This window comes from Drosophila eugracilis, unplaced genomic scaffold, assembly GCF_018153835.1.
Source record: "Drosophila eugracilis isolate 14026-0451.02 unplaced genomic scaffold, ASM1815383v1 contig_2143, whole genome shotgun sequence".
NCBI lineage: Eukaryota > Metazoa > Arthropoda > Insecta > Diptera > Drosophilidae > Drosophila > Drosophila eugracilis.
Genome location: NW_024573026.1, coordinates 54,504 through 63,945, shown reverse-complemented (window position 1 = coordinate 63,945; position 9,442 = coordinate 54,504). Strand labels below are relative to the sequence as shown.

General features: G+C 43.6%; 1 pseudogene; it reads left to right on the top strand.

Annotated features, from left to right (window-relative positions):
* Positions 1-4,656: 4,656 nt before the first annotated feature.
* On the top strand, positions 4,657-5,714 carry LOC121529947 (annotated as a pseudogene).
* Positions 5,715-9,442: the final 3,728 nt, after the last annotated feature.

Genomic DNA, 9,442 nt, shown 5'->3' with positions numbered 1-9,442 from the left:
TTAACAAGAACAGATAAAGACGAGGAAAATCTAAAAAGTTAAAAAGATCGACCAACTTTGAAGCAACGAATTGGTGTACACAGACTACAAAAGTGCCAAAAATTTTGCAAAAACTTTACTGTGAGCGTACCCAAAAATTAACTCTAAGAAAATACCTGCAACGCAAAATCTGCGCAGTAGAGAAAAGAGAACAACGTCATACAGCAGTGGACTGACCACTTCCTATTTTTTGCGACAACAAAAAATTCCTGGGCGAAAAGAGGAGCTGCAAGATCTGGAAACGATGCAATCCGCCAAAAAATTGCGAGAGACGATCAAGAAGTGGCAACGAGACGAGCAACCAGTGCAGCGTGACGACATCGTAGAAGAGTACGAGCTCGAGTAGCAGAGTGGACTGGATTGGCAAAATTCAAGCAGACGTAGAAGACAGCAAAATCCAATTGGGTGTGGTGAGCGACTGAGGCGATTTCATTTATTTAATCTGATTTGAATTTTTTTTGAATACACGAATTGTTTAACGTCAATTAAATTCTTACTTTGTTGTATCAAAACATTTAAATATTGAATTGTACCACTGTATGTAAACGGCTTGAACGCATTACTATGGATGCTAGAATGATCCACGCTATGACTGTGCCTCTACTAAGGGCAAAAGTTATCCGAACTAGGTTTGGATACAACTGGCAGAAAAGGAGATTTGCAGGATCGGTTGTTCGATCATTATGCATTAGATGTGGCTGCGAGTATTAGTAGTGCTTCCAATTACCAAGAGGCGGTTCAACCTAGTAGCTCGAGACTCGAGACGCGATATTCAGAACAGTGTTTCATCATTTTCAGGCTCCGAACAGAAAGACGTCAATCACTGGCTGTCTGAATTTTTTTTTTTTTTTTTGTTATTACTTTGCTATTTATTTTATTGAATCTTCTCCCTTTGGAGACTAACAATAAGTGTATCAAATCTTAAACCTAATTACTCTAACTAACTGTCATATGACTGATATTGTGCTATAGGGGGCCCGAAAGTAATTGCTAGCTGTGCAGGTCGTTGCTTTGTAGACGGGATCGGCTGGGAACCAGGCTTCTTGAGATGCGATTGGGGTACATAGAGAGTTTTTCATTGTAAGACGCTTTTTGTTTGTTTATTTAATCTTTTACGGTAAGAATGCCTAGGTCCCTGTGGATGTTTAGATTGCGAATATACCATGGTGCCCCAGTGATAATTCGGAGGGTTTTTGACTGGACGCGCTGTATAATGTCTATATTCGTTTTGCTGGCGTTCCCCCATAGCTGGGAGCCGTATGTCCAGATGGGCTTGAGGGTAGAGTTGTAGAGCAAGACCAGACGCAGGGGTGAACGGGCTTTTAGTTTTAGGTGTTCTTTTTTGCATTGGATGTGTCTTCTCCAGGTTAGTCGTCTGTCAAGGTGGACGCCGAGGTACGTTACATCGTTAACTTGGGGAATCTGGGTGTTATTTGATGATAGTGGAGGGCAAGTTTGCCTGTTGAGGGTAAACGTTATGTGTTTACATTTTTGTTCATTTATTTTAATCCGCCAATCAGATAGCAACCTCTCTACTACGAGGAGGTGATTTGCTAGCTGTGTGGTGGCTCTGCCTGGGCACCCCGAGCGACTTAGAATTGCGGTGTCGTCAGCGAACGTAGATGTTGTTAGCTGCTCATTTGTGGGAATATCCGATGTGTATAGGAGGAACAGAGTAGGCCCTATCGCGCTTCCTTGCGGGACTCCAGCTTTCAGTATTCCCGATCCTGAAGGGCTGTGCGAATTTCTGATGTTATTTTGTTTACTTGTTCAATTGTTCCATGGTTTTGACGGAAGCCAAATTGATGAGCAGGGATAACATTGTGTGCTTCTAGATATGGTATTATGCGGGTTAGAAGACATTTTTCGAACAACTTAGACAAACACGATAATAGACTGATTGGCCTGTAGGATGTCGAAATTGTACGGTCTTTTCGGGGCTTCGGTATCATAATGACAATAGATTTTTTCCATTTTTTTGGATAGTAGCCGAGTGTCATGATCCCATTGAAGAGCTTACAAATAACCTCAACGGCAGAGTTTGGAAGTTCGGTTATCATTTTTGGGGTTATTTGGTCACCGCCAGTGGCCTTTTTCTGTTTCAGTTCCCCAATGACTTTCGCGATCTCCTTCGGCTGAAACAATGGTGTCAAGGAAATAGATTCAGATTCGATTTGTGGTAGTACAAATGAACCAGTGGCAGGGTTCGGCTGGAAGACGTTTCTGAGATGTAAAGCAAAAGTTTCGGCTCTTTTCGCGTCGCTAAGTAGCCAGCTGCCAGATAAATTTCTTATCGGCGTGACAGTTTCGATAGGGGAGCTCAGATTTGGATGAGCCCTCCACAGAGGATGTTTTGTACTGGTTGGCGAAAGTTTTTTGATATACCGCAGTTGTGCCTTTTCTGCTTCTTGCTTTAGAGCTCGATTTAGTAAGCGTGTGGCTTTAATAAGACGTTGTTTTGATGAAGGCGATCTGTTTGTTTGCCAGGCCCGTCGCAGGCTCCTCTTTTCTAGGACTAGCCGTTCAATTTGCAGATTAGTTTTAAGGTGGTTGGTTTCCATCTCCGTGCCTTGTGGTATTGCGATAGTGGCTGCCTTCACGAATACTTCTTCAAGAGCAGGTCTGGGACTTTCCGGGGGTCTGTTGGTATGTTGAATCGTAGTCTAATTTGTTGTTCGGTTTTATGATTGCATTGTATAATTGCCTTCCTTTGGGAGTCACAAGGCGTGATCCGCAGTGCGTGTGTTTGGCACTATAGTCCCCTGCGGCTATAAAACGATCCCCAAGCAAGTTATAGAAGTCCATGAATTGTCCTTCAGAAATTGTAAAGCGAGGTGGGCAGTAAACAGCGGCTATGGTGAGGTGTCCGTTGCCTGACTGCACTTGAACAGAGAGTGTATCCTCTTACTTGAAAGTTGTATTTGTTTGTGAGGTGCGTCTCTTCCAGTAGCATAATATCGATATGATTATCATTCAGAAACTGTGTTACTTCATGGTTGTGCCGTGAAACGCCAAGTAGCACCATGTTCTGGTTGAGAACCAGTGTTTGCATGGTCGTTTTCATGAATGACATGAATTCCATCATACTTTTAAGTTGGTACGTCTAGTAGCTTTTCCTAGCTTCCTACAGGTATTTGGAAACAGCTCGGTACTGTTCTTCACTTTTGTGACCGGAACAACATGAAAGTTTCCGTCTCCAGTCAACGCAACAATTTTGTTTACCAGGGCGTTCGTAATTTTCTCCCTAATGTATTTATGCTTTTGGTTAGTTGTCGTAGTTTTTATTGCCTTTGAAACTGAAGTAATGGCAGTAGCTGTGGTTGTTGTTGGTTCAGCTTGCGATGAGAGAATAGGCTGGAGAGCCGACGACATCGTAGACGCAGTTGTTGTTGTATTTGCAGTCGCGGCTCGTCTTGTTGCTCTTGTTGTCTTTCGCGAGCGAGCGCTGAAAAAAATTCTGAAATTCGATGACCTTGCAGTTACCGTGGGTTAGGATAAATGTGCAGAAATTTATTTATGCTAAGCAACTTCTGATTGGAGCAGCCAAGCTCTGCATTAAATGTACAAGGGAAGTTAGGGGTTGGATTAAGCTGAAAAACGCGTTGAAGGAAGAATTCGGTAAAAAGCTATGTTCGGCAGAGATACACAAGATTTTGCGCAAAAGGCAAAAACAACCAAAAGAGACATGCCTCGAGTATCTCTATAGTTTAATGGAGATCAGCAAACCGATAAATCTTGATGAGGTATCGTACTTCATAGATGGCATCCCAGATAGTCAGGTCAACAAGGCAGGGTAGTATCGAGCGAATTCCATTAGGGAACTTAAAGCCGAATTAAGCATTTACGAAAAGATAAAGGGTATGGAAATATTAGAGACAATTTGAACAGGGAATCGACAGGTAAACCGACTCATAACAATTTTAAAAGGAAATGCTTCAAGTGTAACAGCGAAGGCCATATGGCTAAGGATTGCAAAGGCGAAGTAATATGTTACAAGTGCAACAAGGAAGGTCATATTTTTAAAAATTGCGATGAGAATAAAGAAACTATTTCCGTTAAGAGTTTGAAAACATACTGGAAGTAAAAGCTGCGAAGGGACTCATTCACAAAAAAAAGATGAAAGCTGAAGGAGTGACATTCATAGCCATGATTGATTCGGGATGTGAATTGTGTTTGATGAGAGAGAACATTTTCGGAAGTTTTGACTGCTTGAAGCTAAAGCCAGTAGTTAAGCACCTGAGAGGTATCGGCAATGGCGAACTTGTGACAGTAGGATGTTTCGACGTCGATCTTGAAGATGATGATGTATGCTTCTCGGTAATTTTCAATTCGCCAAACAGAACGAACTTGAGTACTCTGCGGTTGTGGGAAAGGATGTGCTACAGTCAGTCGACGTAATGTTCAGTTCCAACGGCGTCTTGTTCAAGGCAAAAGAGAGAGACTTTGCATCGACATTTAATGTCACGGAGATAGTCGAGAAAAGTTCCGTCATAGATAAAATTAAATTATCTCACCTGGCCGACTATCAAAAACTAAAGGTACACGAAGAGGAGAAAAAGATCGCAGCTACCCAGTCGCCCTCCAAAAAGACCAGGAAGCAACCAGTGAAGGAAGTTCCACCGTCGAGGGAGGAAGAGTCCGACGCTGGTTCCAATGGCCTTTGATACGCCGGCTGGAGCAGAAGCCGCTTTGCAAGTCAAGCATAAGGCGCTGACTCTTGGAGAAAATGTTTTGACCGTATCTCAGGCGAAGGACAAGGAAGCTTTAAATGATCGCACAGTTGTGGTTGCCCTGTTTGGACCAAATTTCACAAAAGAGGATATCAAGAGCTTTATCGAGAAAGTAGCTCCCGTGGAGGATGTAACTTTAACTGCTAACCGCCTTATCCCCAGAGCATTTGTACGTTTAGAGTCAGTAGATGATGGTCGTCGAAAATGTAGGCAAGCACGAGTCTTACAGCTGCGATGCCTTGGAGAAGATATTCAAAAAATGTGGCGAATTGGACTATGTTGACGTTGTGTGCAGCAAACAGTTTTAGCTTTCGTCACATTCAAGCAACCTGAAGGAGCTACAAAGGCTATTGCACAACTCCAAGGAAAGTCTAAAGGCTAAAGCTGAAGCCCTATCATGTCAGTAGCTCGGGGAGGGCTATTCTAGTGACAAACTTGACGTCAGATACTACTGAAGCTGACCTTAGGCAATTGTTTACCAAGAGCGGCGAAATCGGTAGCATCCATATGTTGGGCACTAAGGCCGTAATAAAGTTCACAACCTTTCTGTAAATTATTCTTGGCCAACGAAACTACCGTCAACCGCGTACCTATTTTTATCGAGCCCAACCCTCTCCTGAAGCACAGATTAATGAAAAGACGCACTGCAAAAAGCCACGCCCCCGGAAAGTTACAGAAGAACACATTTGGCCAAAAACCTTTTAATATGCGTCCGTCAATGAAAATGGGGGCAATCCGTTTATAAAAAGGAAGTTAGAAACTGAATATGCCGTAGGAGAATTAGTTGCCATAAAAAGAACACAGTATGGAACTGGAATGAAACTTCGTCCAAAATTTTTCGGCCCTTACAAAGTAACTAAAAAAATTAATCACGGGCGTTATGAAGTAAAGAAAGAAGGTAATCAGGAGGGACCAAACATTACTACGACAGCAGCCGTCACATGAAAAATGAGGTTCATTCAGGGGCGAATGAAGATTCAGGATAGCCGATTGTCTGATATGGGTATATTAAGGTATTAAGCAGCCTCTTTAATTTCATATGGGGACACACTGTTCGGAATTCCACAACCTCGTAGCTTTTTTCCATCAGCCAAAACGCCATATAGAACTGTCTCCTTCCATCAAAGAATGTCTATAGCCATCACCCTCTTCCCAATAGAAATTGCGCCTGGGTAAATTCGTCTTCTGGGCTCTCCCTCCACTCCTCCCTCACCTTACACCTAAACTCAAGCTAGACTCCTACCTCCATTCCTCCCTCCACTTCCACTCATCCTAAAGTCATTCTCTACTAGCCCTAAACTCCACCTCCACTCACCTTAAACTCACCCACGACTCCTCCCTCCAGGCAGTGTGTGAGTGTGTAGTGTGTATAGTTATGGCAAACTGTGAGCTGAAATGATAACGATTTCCTCTACTCTTCCTCAATGAGAGTTATGTGTGTGTGGGTTGCATATTGGGACATTTTATCATGCCTCAATATTTTCTAGAACATTCTCACTTCCTATCCGCTCCACGTGTAATATATTTTGCATATTATTTTTTTTGTAGAGAGAATTACAATTATCGTAATCCTCTCAGTTCTCGCACTTATACTTTCAATTAAATGGTATTTAATACTGGATGTAAGCAACTCATAAGTCGACCATTTCTAAATTTTGTGAATTTATATATATATATAAGTAATGAAAGATATGGGGTGGTATATTATATTATAATCGGTTATCCCTCGCTGCAGTCAGTGGTGCCGCAGATTCTAGAGAGATGATGGGGTAGTTGTCCCTGGCGGTTGCCGAGGGGGTTGCTTCTCCTTGTAGGCAGAGAGCGATGTTTGGGTCCCTGGCGGTTGCCGAGGGAAATTCCTTTTATGACGGGAATTACGGTGGGAGCACTTGCTCCGTTATCACGGCCCTTGAGGCACGGTGACCAATTCAATAAAATGAATTTACTATTTAACGGCTATGCCGGAGATTTGATTTAAAGTGCTCTTTATTGCTTGAGACTCTGACACAAACAGAAAATTAAAGCTAACAAAATGTATTTCATAGCGGCCACGCAAATGTGCAGTGCTCGCCGCTATGTATGGGCATCCGTCCAGACGCTGTGTCAGCAGTTTGGCCATGGCGTGCTCTTAAGTAATCGGACATTGCCGCTGCTCGGTTAACTTCAGTTAACTACTCCCCCTTCAAGAATGAGGCCGCCCTCGGCCGACCCTATTTGGGCAATCATATCCTTTATTTGGGCCGCGGTTCTTCGGGCCTGAGTGACTCGCCGATAGGTCAAGCCGATGCAAATTAAAGCGCAGCATATTGCTCCCGCTATGAACAACAACCGATATAACTGATGGTGGTTGATCTTCTTCCCGAACTCCCTAATATGTTCCAGGTTACGTTCACTCAACCGGTGAAGGTAAGGAAGACTAAGAACGTTACGTTCCATAGTGACGTTCAAGGAAGGTGAGCTGGCCACTCCTTGAGCCCTCTTCTGGGCTGTGTCATGATTGACAAATCGGGTTTCATTGACAATGGCACTCTTTTCGAAGGTGGCGAGATATGTGCCCCTTATATGGACACAGGTGCCATTATCCACACACACGCGAGCCGAGCGATCATTTACCATTACTATCCCCTCATCAACGTTAGTGATGGAGTGTAAATCGCTTTGTTGGATCTCGCAATGCGCCGTACCTCCAGCGTGAAGTTCTTGGGCGCCAGCCGGCAAAATGTAGCTCCTGAGCACTTTTCCACGGTGTGGATCTCACCGTCGCATTCGGCATTGACGTTGTCTTCCAGCCTGAGTATGGTGTCGTGATGTGACACCGGGAAAACGGTGATCTTGCTGCAGGCCGACTTTATTTTCGGAAACTTAATGATAAAATGTAAGAAGTTATCGGACTGTAAAATTTTAACGGACGATACGGACAAAACATCTCTAATCGTGGTCGTGGTGGGCTCTTCCATCTACACACCTTCTAGGTCTGCATGATCTAGGATGCTGGGGCTAACAACATTATCCTTGGCAAGTGCCACTGCTAGCATCAAACCCTGCAGCTCCATTGCTATCATCCTATTCCGAGTTAAGAGCATCTCGAATAGAAGTTGGTTGACAGTAGCGGAAATTTTATTGATTTTAATTTGTACTTTATTGTTAATATTAACCTGCCTATTGTTTGCATTTATTAATTGGAATTCTTTAAATTTAATTTTTTCAAAATCAGGTAAAACCTGTAATTTGGATATGTTGTGAGTTTTGTTGAAATTGGGTAGCCCACCACCAAAGCATGATTAAAATAATAAAGAAGGCAAAACTTATGCCAAGTGGCTAGGAAAAAAGATAATAACAAATAAAAGATTATCAGGCGAGCGATAATATAGTAACGCTCGGCCTACCTAAGGTTGTCTTTGTGGACCACCCTCCCCTTAATGAGGACTGTGGTCCCCATGTCCGCTTCAACGGGTTTCTCTTCACATAACGGTGAGAGTCTGTTGCCGAGGCCAGCCAGGACTTTTTCGTCAACCTCGAATACCCTATTTTGGCGGGAAGCGTTTTCCCTCTCCCGGAGCTTGTCCTGGGCGAGTTTTATCCTATCCTGTATTTTGTATTGTGGCTCATTTGATTGTGTCTGCACCACGTCAGCCGACCTCTTGTCGATGACCAAATGGATAGCAATCTCTACCAAAAGTGAGCTCTGTTGTGCTCGACATTGAGAATTTCCCGCATTTCATCAACTGCAAAAATGTCCGTTACTCGGTTTTTGCAGTGCCAAAATTTGGTGGCAGGGAATTGCCGAATCAGTTTGTCCTGTATCACTGCTAGCGTGTGCAAATCGCAATGAATGGCGTTTACGCCTTTATGAACTATTATGTTTGCGAGCTCCTCCAGCAATGACTCCTCGCAAGTTAAGTCAATATGCCGTCTCTTGTTTCCAAAAAGAACGAAGCTGCGCTTTGACGGAGAGCGTGCTTCCTCCAGAATTATCTGGTTTTGAAAGCAATTGAGGGGCTGGTCCGTGGATTGGATGGTGTGGGACAGCTCACTGTGAATTGTGGCCGCGCTTGAAAATTCCTCTTCCTCTTCTACAACGTTTAGTTGTTGCCTCGAGAGTGCATCCGCAACGAGGTTGCTTGCCAGGCATGTAATGGACTTTGGCACCACACTCGTCGATGCGTTCTTTCCATCTTTTAATTTTGTATTCGGATTAGAATCGATACCGCGTAGGTCAGCGGTTGGTGGTCGTGTAGATGTTTAAATCTTTGACCCCATAAAGGTAGTGGCGCAGCTTTTCTAGCGCCCAAACTATGTCCAACAGCTCCATTTCGTTGGTAGCGTAGTTAACCTCTCTGTCCTTTAAGGTCCTAAAGATCATAGTGATGGGTAACCCCTCATCGGAAAGCACTGCGCCAATGCCATACGCTGAGGTATCTGTCGTTAGATCAAATGCCTTTTTATAATCGGAGGATGACATCCTCAGAGGCCAGGATGTTACGCAGCTTCTCAAAAGCTAGCCGTTGCGGCTCGGTAAACTGTACCTGGATGCTTCTGGATCTGTGTCTGCTGACATTTCCAAGCTCCCCTTTTATAAGGTTCGAAATGGGCTTAGCTATTGATGCAAAGTCTTTAATAAAGCACCTATAATAGCCAGCCAAGCCCATGAATGATCTTACTTCGAAAACGTT